We start from the raw sequence: 13,463 nt of genomic DNA on the forward strand, positions 1-13,463 counted from the left end.
CTGAAGGACTAGAAAGAGGAATTTTAAAATGAAGTTGAGAAGTTCTTAAGTCTGTGTGGAAAGAGAACATGTAGTGATTTATGGGATACAGAAAAAGAAGTTCTAAAAGGAAAGTTTACAGCAGTAAGAAATAGAAAATACACATCAAAAAATAGAAAGATGTTAGGCCGAATGCAGTGGCTCACAGTTATCTCTGGAGAGCAGAGATCAGGAGGATGCTGGCTTCAGTCCAGCCGGGGCAAAAAGGTCTTAAAACCCCATCCCAGCCAATAAACTGTGCCTGTCATCCCAGATATGAGAGAGGACATAGTTAGGAGGATTGTGGTCTGGGAAGGGTCGGGAAGTGGTAGAGCACTTATTTACCTACCAAGCACAAGGCCCTGAGTCCAAACACCAGTATCGCATAAAAAAAAAGAAAGAAGGAAAACTTTAAACACCTTCATGATGTGACCAAACCAATCCCAAAATTAGTAGAAGGAAAGAAATAACAAAGATCTGAGTAGAATTAAATAGACTGACAAAAATATTATAAAATGCCAGTGGGCTTTGAAAAGGTAAGGAAAAAAACCTGCAAAGCTATACCTAGATTAAGAAAAATCGAGAGAACAAACAGATTCATGAAAGATTTAAAAGGATACATTTTAATGGATACTATGGAGATAAAAGGCATTATCAGACAGAATTATGAACAGACCATGCTAACCACTAGGAAAGCCTTAGGAAATAAATACCTGGAAATTTAACCACTAAAAATGAAGCATGAAGACACTGAATCAGTGATAAAAATGTCTCTCAGAAACAAAAGTTCAAGGATTGGATCAGTCTGCTAGCAAATTCTATCAACTTTTTAAAGAAGGAACACCACTTCTTCTCAAACTATGCCATAGAATTGAAAAAGAGAAGGCCCTTTCAGACTTGTTCCTACACAGCCAGTGTTACCCTGCTACCAAAAGCAGACAATTACTCAGAAAGAAAACAGACTTGTAGACCAATATCCCTTATGAACTTACATGCAGAAATTCAACCAAATATGATCAAATCATTTTCAGTAAGACATCATACAGATCATATAGCATGACTAAACTGGTTTCATCAGAGACACGCAAGGATGGTTCAATGTATGCAAACTAGTAACAATAATATGTCACATCAACAGAACGAAGGGTAAAGATCCCGATTGGCTCGGCAGTTGTAGAAAATGCTTTGATGATATTCACCATCACTTCATGAAATAGAGAAAATGGAGCAAATTTAGGCATGAAAGTCATGCATCAACATCATAAAGGCTAAACACGACAAACACACAGCCAACACTGTATCAGTCGCGAGAAAGCTGAAGGGGTTACCTTTAAGAGTTGGTACATAATAGTTTCACCACTCTTACTCAAGATAGCAGTGAGTTTTACGTAGAGTAACTAAGCCAGAGAAAGAAACAAAAGGCGTATTAGAAGGAAGGGAGTCAAATTATCCATTCTGGCAGAAGACATGATTCTTACACAGAAAAACCTACAGCCCCCACGAAAAGACTACGAGAACTGGCAGTAATATTCCAGGATACAAAAATTCAACATACAGAAATTAGTGAAGTTTTCATACAGCAGTAATCAAGCTGCTGAGAAAGAACTTGTGAAACAATCCCTTTCACAATAGTTACCAACCCTCTCCCCCCCTTCCTTCCTCCCACATGCCGCACTAGGTTTATATTTACCCAAGAAAGTGAAAGACCTCTGCAATAAAACTTACGAAGCACCCAGGAAAGAAACTGAAGGAAACATAAAAACTTGGAAAGCCTTCCCTTGTTCATGGACTGGACAACTTACTAGTCTTAGAGTGTCCATGCTCTCCAAAGTGATGTAAAAGTTTGATGCATTCTTCATCATTGCTTGGTGAATTTTTGGGAAGAACTGTATGGATATTCCTCAATAAACTGAAAATGAGATGTGGCATGTGATCCAGCTTTACTCCATTACTGGTTCTGTCCTTGGAGGAAAGGAAATCAGTATACCACAAACACACCTCGAGTCAATACTTAAAAACCTGTCTACGATAGTGTAGATACGGACTCAGCCTGGTGCCCATCAGCAGATGAATGGGTGAGGGAAATAACAGGATATATACAAAATGGAATATTATTTAGCCGTGGAATAGAATGAAATCATGTCACTTGTAGAAAAGTGGGTGAAGACGGAGGACCTTATTTTAAGTGAAGTAAGTAAAGCACAGAAAGACACCTATCATGTGCGTAAGTTTTTAAAAGGTAACTTGAATGGAAAATAATAATTAGTAGATGTTGGCAAGGGGTGGAGTGGATACAGAATGACAGGATTAGGTTAGTGCATGCTCTGTCTATTGAAATCTCAGACTGTGAGCCCCATTACTATGTAAAAATAATACATGTTAAAATTTTAAGTAAATAAATACATCAGTAAAACTTAAAAATCGAAATCTAAGCATTCTGCCATGCTGATTACCGTCTGGTTAGTTTATTTTGACTGCTAAGTGAGGGCATGTTTTCGTGAAAACTCTTGATGCTTGTTAGCAAACAGTATCATCTGGTCGCTGAAGGGTTAATCATTTATTCTAGTCTTCCTATCTGGCTTTGTTTTTGCCAGTACTTTCAGAAATTCCAAGCAGGCTGCTTATTTTCTTGAGCCTGGATGCACTTTCCACTAGTTCAGCTCTGCACGGCACTCAGGACTAGTTTTCTGGGAGTCTGCTGTTGGTGTGTTGCTACTGGTTACACCAGCAGGGGTGTTTTGGGTCAGGTTTGTCCAAATCTAAAGTTGTTTTTTTGTTCAGAATGAACCAGGAGAGGAGCACTGGGAAGAATCACCATGAATGGGCCAGTCCTGAGATCTGGAGCAGTCCTAAGACCAAAGGGGTCTTACTGGCACTGACTCTCACCTGACCTGCCTCCAACTTGGGACCAGATCAAACCATCCAAGATAAAGTTATTCCCCTGCGATGAGGGACTTTCTTTAGCCAAAATGGTTAATTGGCAAAATCTTTTGAGGAGACTCTTCAGAGACAAACGGTCTGGAGACAAAGCGGGAGAGCTATCACAATCCAGATCGAGTCACCTGTGCCAGACTTCACAAAAGTTAACCAAAGCCAAGAGGATTTTTTAAAAAAGTGTTCTTACCCATGCTTACTACATATCCAAGCTCTAGCAGGCACCCCTCACAGAGGGCAAACTCATACTTTTTTGCCAAGTCCTTCTAGAGAGAAAAGTGACTATTGCTATCAGGCTCCAAATGTATCTTTTAATAGTTTATGCTCATGGAATTATTTTTAAATGGGTTCCACTACACAGTTTATTTAACTGGATACATTTACTCCCTCTGTTTTCTACTTTATAATAATGTTTATAGTTTTAGACTTAAACAAGTACTTTTGATTTAGCTGTCACTCCTCTGTCCTGTTCTGTACTAATTTTATCACTGCCCCCAAAAAACCCAATTCCCTCAAGCTTTAAAAAAAAAAAAAGTTCAAACATAAAAAAATTATAAGAGGTACTTAAACTGCTTTTGCTGAAAAGCACTGACTCCTGACTTGGGTCCACAAATTAACTAAGAATAGGAAAAAACATGGCATCTCTCCACTTTGTATCTGTCTTTGCTCTGAGCAATTCTCTCTGCAATCACCTTGGAAATAAGGAAGGACAAAAAATAAAATCTTCATGACAACAGACTCACACTACCCCAATAGTAGATCCTTCTCAGGATGGACCACCCCCCCCCCCCAGATACAACCCCAAAACCTCTGCCAATACAAGAACTGAAACACTGGTCAGCTGGAACACACCTGATGATCTGTGGCTGGAACTATTTAACCATGCAAACCTTTGTCCCCGCACCCAGTTTTTTGTAGGTTTACTACAGCCCGTGTCTACCCCAAAGATTCCTTGGTTTTACTTCTCAAGCTGATAACCATTGGCCCATGTGTATGTATCTGTATGTCTCACTTTTGTCTCCCAAAGGCTACATTCCTTTACACAGGTCAACGCTCAAAACCATGTTGACAGTGTGCTCATACTTCGACAGAAAAATGCTGTTTTATGTCAACCAGTCTGAGGTCATTCGTGATGCCACTGATACCTCAGAAACAGGTGGCCAGTCTCTGGCAACAAGCAGCAGTTGACTGGAAACAGTGACTTGCCTGGGCTAACTGGATGCTGTGAAGACCCTCTGCTGGGACCCCCTTAATTTTTTCTGCATTCTGCTATTGGACCTAGTTTCTTGTATTTGTCCATTGGAAGGTATATATAAAGAAACACTGCAGGGGTGGGCAGCGGTGGCTCATGCCTATAGTCCTAGCTACCCAGGAGGATCACAAAACCCTTCACAAAAAAAGAAAATGGGCCAGTGGAGTAGCTCAAGGTGTACGCCTTGAGATCAAGCCCCAGTAATGAAAAAAAAAATTTTTTTTCAGTCAGTTTTTATAGATGTTACTTGAGAACAGAAAAATACTAAGATAGACATTATTATAGATACAGAGAATTAAGTTTCAGTTTTACATCAGCACACTAAATTGTAACCTTAGATAAGTTTTTAGGCAGTTTTTAAATTATAGTCAACTTAAACACACACATAAAGTTGATAGTCCCCCCCCCCAGTGGTATACTGGGGTTTTACATTTAGATTTTTTAAGTTTTATCTCCCTGGTAGGTCATCTTCCCCCTTACCCTCCCCCCACCCCCCCACCCCCGACTACATTATCAGAACACGGACTTGCTTATTTCTTTCTTTGGTCTTCCTCGCTGTTACAGTAGCAAACTTTTATTGAAGGGAAAAGAAGGTATAGGTGCCACGAAAGAGAAGGCAGTGAGCTCCGGCAGATGTCACAGAATCCCAGATCTCTTTTTAAAGGGCAGTTTATAAGTTTTAAGGGCAAGGGATAGGAATAATCTGGCCAGTCTTTGCAGGAGGGATTTTGGATAACTGACAGGTACTATTCACAAGGTCTTGTTACATGACATGGCATTCTGCCTATGTGCATATGCTAATAATTGTATGTGTGAGATGAAACCAATAGTCAAAGGTCTTAAGTGGATAGCTTTACCTGAGAGGTCAAATTGAAGACCGATTTCCCTTTACTAGGCATGCACCGTTTTCCAGTCTGAACTGGCCAAGAGCCTCCCTTGTCTTTTGGGGAACCTACTGCTGCAACGGAATTTACAATTGAAAAAGAATTTGCAGTTGCAGTGACCATTAGAGGAGATGTCCCAGGATGATACTGGGCAGGGACAAGGAGGAATTCAGCGTGGAGCGAGCTTTTGCTGAGGTGTCCCGTGATGGCTTTTTTCTTTCCCTGTTACTAGCCTGCCCCAAGTTTCCCCTGTTAGACAGTGTCTCAAAAAATCTTTTCGGGGGACTGTTGAGGGAGGGGACGTATCTATCCTCTGCATCTGTTTTTGAAGCTGCCAAGGCGCTACAGACCCTGATAGAACTTACCTATCACGGAAATTGCACGTCTGTCTCTTTCTCTCAGGACTCATTTGGTCACCAGATGGTTCCTGACATCTGAATCTTTGCCCAGCATGCTCATGTCTGCTCATGGGGATCTCAGCCATTTGCAGAGATGAACAGATGCAACAGAACCCTCTTGCATCAAGACTTGAGCCTTAAAGGCCTTGATTCTAGAAAAGATAGATCTGGTTAGCAAGTTCAGCAGGCAAGGCCCCGACGAATAGAAGCATCAGAAGGGACCTTACCAGAGGCAACAGCTAGGATGCCCAATTCAGAATCTTAAACCATGATCCCCAGGATTTGGATAATAGCTGTCAACTTGTGGAAGCCCTGTCAGCTAACTTTTTTGCTGTCTTTCTGCTTAAACTCAGGTGATTTTACACTAAAACAACATTCTTTCTTCAGGAAAATCTACCTTTCACAACTGTGAGAGGATTTAATCTTCTCCTGTTTTGAAGAATGACAGCTGCCAGAGAGTCATTTTGACTCTGAAGCATGACCAGTGTTTTTGCTTTTTTCTTCCAGGCTGTCGGAAAAGTCTTTGGGTAATTATCGATAATATAAGAGGGTACCTACTTCTGCAGTTATCCCCATCCCATATAGGAGAGGGATGAACTGAATGGCCCTTTTTTGTCTGGGGGACTTAAGGACTGATTATTTGGGCGCATTGTCTCCATTAGTGGACAGGTGTACCTGGCTACAGGGATGCCTGTCCAGTTAGAGGGTAAACATCGATAGGACTTAGTCCCACCCAGGAAGAAGACTCCTAACGACTATCAGAAGTTGAGCTCTGTGGAAAACATAAGAGCAAATTTATATTTATTATTCTCATTTTCCCATGTGACAAGGTTTCAGCCAAAGTAGCCCCAGTAGTTTTACTTTCCCAGTGGTGGGGGTGGGGTGGGGCGGGGCAGGAGATACATCTTTTGGTGTCCAGAGGAAGCCACTCTGGGATTGTTGCATTTGGGAAGTGACGAGTAGTCAATGATGAGTGACTCTTCACAGTTCTCCCAAGAAGAAATTACCTGTGCATCTAATGCACAGAGCATATTTTGGCAGTCACAGTTTGCTGTTGGACTTTTTTGTGTGTATTTTGTTTAATTTATTTGTTTCTTTGGGGGACTAGTGTTTTAACTCAGGACTTTGGGCTTGGCAGGGCAGGTGCTGTTCCGGTTGAGCCATGTCTCCAGCCCCACTCGAGGCCTTTTTTGAGGTTTTTGAGATTTGGAAATTATAGAGATCATTTAGAATTACAGATTGGATAGGCTGGTCTCCTTGACATCTTGGGTAAAGGGACATATTGCTGAGGTCCCACAGTCTTTCTGTAACTGGGAGGACCGTGCACTCGCTAGAGAAAGGCACAGCCAGCAACTCTTGGCTAATTCAGGGTTTGTTTTATTTAGAAGTTGGTGTGTGATATTTAGGGTAGTTAGTTGATAGGTAGAATTAAAAGATACCGCTAAGGGATGACTTAACACCAGGTATTAGTCCCAGGAGAAAAACAGGCTGAACAGTTGAAGGAGGAGTCTTAAGAGTTTTGGGGTAAACAGGACAGTTGAATTTTGGAAGTGGGTTGGGAGAGGCCTAGGCACAGCCGGGTAAACCATATCAGAAGTATGCCTAAACGGAGAAGTCCTCGGTGTGGGACCCATTGTGTGTGGAAGAGGAGTGAACGGAATAGGCATATAAATCTCTTACGGATTTCCTGTGGTGAAGCTTCTTGGTCCCTCCAGAAGAGATGTTTTAGGCCTTCTATTGGCTTGCAGGAGTAAATGTCCTCAGGCTGTACTTGGTCAGCAGAAGGTTCCCCTGTCACTTGCTTAGCCTTGGAAAGATGAATCCTTCTATCCATTCCTTGTAGTTTGATGGCCATGGGAAAGGCCAGTATCACTGGGTAGGGACCCTTCTAATTGGGCTGGAGTTGATCAGCTGGGGTTCCTTCTTTCCAGGACTTGATCAACACCTGTTTTCCTTGTTAATTCTGAGGTCCTCCTCTTTTTTTTTTTTTTGGGCGGGGAGGAGAGGGGGCAGTAGAACCTTGTTTCTCAGTTCCTAAGATTGCTTGATATGTTTCGAGGTCTTTTTTATATCTTAGAAGATTTTTCCATCAGGATCTATCACCAAGTCATTGGCGAGACATGGCCTCCCTCAGAGCATTTCAAAGGGACTTAGATGGATCTTGAAGGCCTTCCCTATCATGGAAACCACAACTTTGACCTGCCTCTTTTCCTTACTCTGTCCCTTACAGACCAGAAAAGCAGTATACATCATCTCAGCTTGGTTTTGTTATTCTGTGGTCCCAAGAACAATTTCTGAAGTATGCACCCGATATCTGGGACAGACTGAGTACTGGCCCAGGAGGGCAGCACCCTCTCTAGAGGTGGGATCATTGCTGGTGTACGTCCTAAAAGCTTCCTTCCTCTACACACTGTCATAATATGGCATAGGATAGGGCTTTCTTTCTCTTTCTGAAAAATTCTCCCTACACTGTCATAGTTTACAGGCTTAACAATCCTTGATCTCATTCCAAGAAAGATTGCCTCTAGCATGTTAGCTGTCTTTTGCATGCTCCCTGCACCACATCCCACCTGGCATGTGTTGTCCCAACTAGTAGCAGAGGTACTAGCAGTCCCAGGTTGGTGGTCCCGAGAATTTCTGGAAAATGTCTCATCTGCTTTTCTACTGATGGCAGTGAGAATTCTCTCCTTTTCTATGGGAGTGCAGCAGTTAGCCAGAGGAGCTGAGTGCCTCTCCAAGACAGAACAAAAGCCAATGTCAAGAGTTTGGGAACCAGCTACAAATTTATGTAGGCGCTCAGAATACCTCCCCCATTTTTTTTTCTTTTTTTTAAGTGGTGCTGGGGTTTGAACTCAGGGTCTCACAGTTGCCAGGGCAGGCACTCTACCCCTTGAGCCACTCCACCAGCCATTTTATATGTTGAGTATTCTCCAGTTGGATCTCAAATACTGTTTGTGGGGGCCGGCTTTGTACACCGATCCTCCTGAGCTTTGCCTCCGGAGTAGGTAGGATTATAGGCATGAGCCACTGGCTTCTGGCAGTATTTTTATCAGAATAAATTAATTGTGCATAGATGTTTCATTGTGTTATTTTTCATACATACTCTTGTAACCTGCCTCCTGCTTTTTAAAAACAGTATGCAGTGAGTTTCCTGTGCTGTTTTCATATATACAATGTATGTCAGTCATGTTGGCCACCAAGTAACATCTTCCTGCTCCTCTGTCTTGCTGGTTAGTCCTGTCAGAGACGCCCCCTTCTACAAGCTCATGTTCCTGTAACATCGTCATCATCACCAGTCTTAGGTCTAAATTACACATACGAGAGAAAACTTGCAATATTTGCTGTTTTAATTGGGCTCAGCATGGCGATTGCTGTTTCTGTCCTTTTTTTTTTTTTTCTTGATGAGAATGATTTTGATTGGGGTGAGATGGAGTCTCACTGTCACTTTGATTTACATTTCCTTATGGCTAAGGATGTTGAACATTTCTTCATACATTCACTGGTCATTTGTATATCTTCTTTTGAGAGCGGTCTGTCCGTTTCATTTGCTCATTTATTAATTGTGTGATTCTTTTGGTGTTTAAGTTTTTTCAGCTCTTCACATGTTGTAGACATTGATGAATTGTCTGTTGAATAACTTGCAAAGATTTTCTCCCATTCTGTGGGTTGTCATCTTCATTCTGGTAATTCTTTCCTTTGTGTGGAAGCGTCTAAACTTTTGTACTATCTCTTTTTATCAAGTCTTGCTTTTATTGTCTTATTTTTCAGGGCTATTAGAGTCACAGTCAGAAAGTTATTCATTGCCTATACCTAGATCTTCAAGTATTTTCCCTTTATTTTGCTAGTGGTTTCAAAGTTTCAGGCCTTAATGTTAAGATCATTTGATCTACTTTGAATTGATTTTTGTACAGGGTGAGTGATAGGTGTTAAATTTCAGTCTTCTATATGTGGATGTTCAGTTGTCCCAACACCATTTATTGAAGAGGCTGTTTTTCTTTATTTTTGTTTTTGTTTTGGTTTTATCCTGAGATGTGTTTTTCACTCCTTTGTCAGAAGTCAGATGGCTGGTACTTGTGTCAGTTTATTTCTGGGTCTCTGATTTTTTTGGTCTGTGTGTCACTTTTTTTACTCAGAACTAGGGTGGTTTTTATTACTTTGGCTCTGTAGAACATTTGAAGTTGGGTAGTGTGATACCTTCAGCATTACTGTTTTTGCTCAGGATTTCTTTGGCTATTTGGGAACCTTTTATAAGTCTCTATATGAATTCCAGGATTGATTCTCCTATTTCTGTAAGGAATGACATTGGGGTTTTATTGGAATGTCCTTGACTCTGCAGATTGCGCTCAGTAGTACATCCATTTAGACAACAGTAATTCTGACAGTCCATGACTATAGGCGGTCTTTTGCATGGTGGCATCATCCACCCTGATGGGCCAAGTGGGAGGGAGGCAGGGAAAAGGGAACCGCTTGGCCTTAAGACTATTTGCTTGCTTCCGAGGGAGGAGTTTGTGGAAAATTTAACCTAGGCAACTGCTGCTTACAGGTAAATGATGAAGGAAAGGTCATAGAAGAAATCACAGACAGAAGGAGAAAAATCACCCAGGTCCCAGTCCAGACTTGGAAAGGTTTGAACCCCAGAGAATTATTTGGAGGATGGTTTTCAACTTTGGGGGGGATTCAAAACCCTCATAAGTGTTATGCTTTTGATCTTAGGGGCTTGCCTGGTTTTGCCCTGCCTGGCCCCCCGATTGTAAGGTCCGTCTCCAGCCTCATCGAGGTCACAGTTCAGAGAAAAACGGCGTCCCATGTAATTATGCTATGGAAATACGATCCCCTAAATCAAGATGATGCTCTTTGACCCTAGGTGGGTCCAAGCATCAAAGCGGGGGAATGATGTAGCAGGGAGAAGGACCAGCAGAGAAACAGACAGGCCTGTGTTCTGATAAAGTAGCAGGGGGGAAGGGATGGCACAGCAGAGAGATAAAACCAGCAGAATCCAAACGTGAAGAAGGTCATGTAACACTAGGGGTAGAAGGGCACTAGCACTTGCATAGAAACCTTGTTTTTCAATTTTATTGCCTCTATACCTTGCTTGCAAGGGTACGTAAGGTGAGAGCCCTTTGTTCTCAGGGCTCAGCCTTTGGGCACTAGTCCGCTGAGTCTGTGCCGGCACAATAAAGCATGGCTTCCTTGCCTCAGAGTCCCGTGTCTCCGTTCGAGTTTCCCATAACACTCCCAAAACAAGGGCTGAGATAATGATCCAGCCCAAACACGCCTGTGACCAAACTGCTTAAGAACTATGCATACCTCTCTCTCCCCCAATCTCCAGTTTGACTATTTAAACCTATAGCTCTGCGGCAGCACCATGGCAGAGGTGGTAGAAGCTTTCTCCACCAGCCCCCATGATGAAGAGTCTGGATAAAGAAGAGACTAAATACAGAAGAGTCAAAGAGAGGACAGCACAGGAGATACAAAAGGAGGGATAGGATATCTGAAAAACAACAGTGAGTCAAAAAGGTGACAGAGAAAACAGCTTGCAGCACCTGTCCCTGCTCCCCCTGGGTGAAGGGGAAGCCAAAACCTCCAACTCAAGGTAAGCCAAGCAGCTGCTGCAACAGACTGGCCAAACTAGCTCCGGGAGAATATTTATGCCAACCTCAAATCCTAACCCCAATGTGCAGGGATATCGTGAGATACTCATTTTCCCCCTGTGCCACAGGCCAGTTGCAAAACAGGACAACCCCTTTGCTGAGTCTGCCATGTTGAGACACCTGGCTACTGAAAGGCCTTGACTTGCAGCAAGTTGAGAAACTTAAGGAGGCTGAAATAGGGAACTAGAAAAGCCCTGCCTAGCTGCCTGAGGACAATCTCCAAAGCAAAGCACCAAGCTTTTGCTCCAGAGAACGCAGATTATCTGAAGCTCCTTGAAGACCGGCCTCCTTGAAGAATGCCAATTCAGGAAGATTTAAAAAAATCACAGATCAGAGATTGCTGGATTTCCCACCTACAATGCGCTTGTGGAATCCTGCCACCAGAGACAGAACATAACAGGCAGAAAAACTGCAAAACCTCCCAAAGGTCAGAAGCCCCATCCAATCCTGCCACAAAAGCCCCACTGAATAATAAGGTCAATTTAAAAACCAAACACACAGCCCCCACTAACCGAGAACTCCAATTAGAGTAGCTGCTTGATTGCAAGCCAGAAGCAACAAGCTCCTGACTGAGCAAATCTGAGATTTAAAACATTGTAGCCTGGCGTCATTACAGGTCTGTAAACCAGTGTCTGCTTGGCAGTCTGCCAACAGAGGCAGACAAAAAGAGAAGGATGTACTGACTTAAACTATCTGAAAATCAGCAAAAGGCACAGAAGGTGGTGGCCCTGCCCTCTCAAGCTATCTGCCCCCCAAACTCACAGAAGGAGTGGCCTTGCCACTCCACATTTCCACAGGAAGTCTCACCACCACCAGTTCCCCATCTTCAGAGGCCATGGAGACCCAAAAAACTCACAGGGCTCTTCAAGAGAATTCGCCTGGAATGGATAAATCACACTGGCTCAGCGGCACTTCCTTGATGCCCGTGCTACACCCAAAGCTACAGGTACAACTCAGCCTTTCTGAAGCTGTTTGCAAAACAACTGGGGCAAGAAGGACAAACATGTATCTCTCCAACAAGAAACAGAAGTGGTTTTGTTTGCTTGTTTGTCTGCGTGTTTGATTCTTGTTTTGTTTTTTGTTTTGTTTTAAATTTTGTCTTTGTTTCTTTGTTTGTTTCCCTTCATCCAATCGGTACTTGTTTGGCTGTTTTTCTCTTCTCTTTTTTTAACCTTGATTTCTAATTGTTGAAATCTTTTTTTTTTCCCTCTAGCTCTCTTTCTTTCATTTACTTTCCCTTCACGCTATCTCCCAAGCCATTCTCTATTTCCCAGTTATAAATATATAGAGCTCTCTCATACCATTATCTCTTACATCAACCTCCCCCTTCTCATCATCCCACTTCCCTACCTTCCCCACACCCAACCCCCACAAAGACTCAATTTCCAGTCCTCACACCTTTCAACCTGGTTAAAATGATCTTTCCCAGATCATTGCTCTGGGAAACAGAATTTTGCCCCCATGCAACCTTACTGGGGAGACAGATAAGGGTTCCAATTGTTCCTTACTTGTTTTATTGCTGAACTGTTAATCTTGCTACTGTGGTAGGTTCTCTACTCACCCAAGGAAGAAAAGGAGACTTAAGATCGACAGATGTGTAAAACACAGCACAGTAATTTAAACATGAAAACCCACGGAAATGTCTCAATTCCAACATCTGAATCCAAAGATAATGAACTGGACAAAATGTCAGAGAGAGAATTCAGAAGACTACTAATAAAAATTATCAGTGAGCAGAAAGAGGATTCAAATAAAGAGATAAATGAAGTTCGAAAATTGATCCAAGACTTAGACAAGAAAGTCAGCAACACGGAAAAGGAATTCAGTAACAAAATGGAAATCATGGAAAATAACCAAGTAGAAATGCTAAAAATGAAAACCTCAGACAAGATCAAACAGAAGAAAGAATATTATAGGTGGAGAACTAGATCGAGGAATTACTTCATGCAAACAATCATAAAGATTAAAAAAAAAAAATGACACACAAGAACTCTGGGACACAAACAAAAGACCAAACCTGAGAATTCATGGGATGGAAGAAGGAGATGAAATACAAACTAAAGGCACAGGAAACTTACTTAATGAAATCTTTAGCAGAAAATTTCCCAAAATCTATAAACGATACAGACACTGGAGGCATTTGAAAATCCAAATAGACGTGATCAGAAAAAGAACAACCCCATGATACATCATAATTAAAATGTCGATCCTAGAGAACAAAGAAAGGATATTGAAATCTTCATGAGAAAAATGACAGCTTACATACGTAAGAATCACCTGAGACCTCTCAGCACAAGCACTGAAAGTCAGGAAAGCAAGCAGCAAT

The 13,463-nt window shown here is 42.0% G+C and overlaps 1 protein-coding gene across 4 annotated transcripts in view; it reads right to left on the reverse strand.

The window, feature by feature from the left end:
• Positions 1-5,591, reverse strand: part of LOC109692326 (gametocyte-specific factor 1) — a 30,111-nt gene extending 24,520 nt beyond the window's left edge. Inside the window, exons 1-2 of one of the 4 annotated variants that reach the window (XR_012444985.1) lie at positions 5,454-5,591; positions 1,821-1,975 (exon numbers count right to left, since the gene is read on the reverse strand). The gene's annotated coding sequence lies outside the window, so the exon portion shown is untranslated. Of the gene's footprint in view, positions 1-1,820; positions 4,679-5,453 lie in introns of those variants that run through there. The other 3 variants (XR_012444986.1, XR_012444984.1, XR_012444983.1) reach the window with 3 other exon arrangements.
• Between the last annotated feature and the right edge of the window lie 7,872 nt (positions 5,592-13,463).

Source organism: Castor canadensis, unplaced genomic scaffold, assembly GCF_047511655.1.
Source record: "Castor canadensis unplaced genomic scaffold, mCasCan1.hap1v2 HAP1_SCAFFOLD_218, whole genome shotgun sequence".
Lineage (NCBI taxonomy): Eukaryota > Metazoa > Chordata > Mammalia > Rodentia > Castoridae > Castor > Castor canadensis.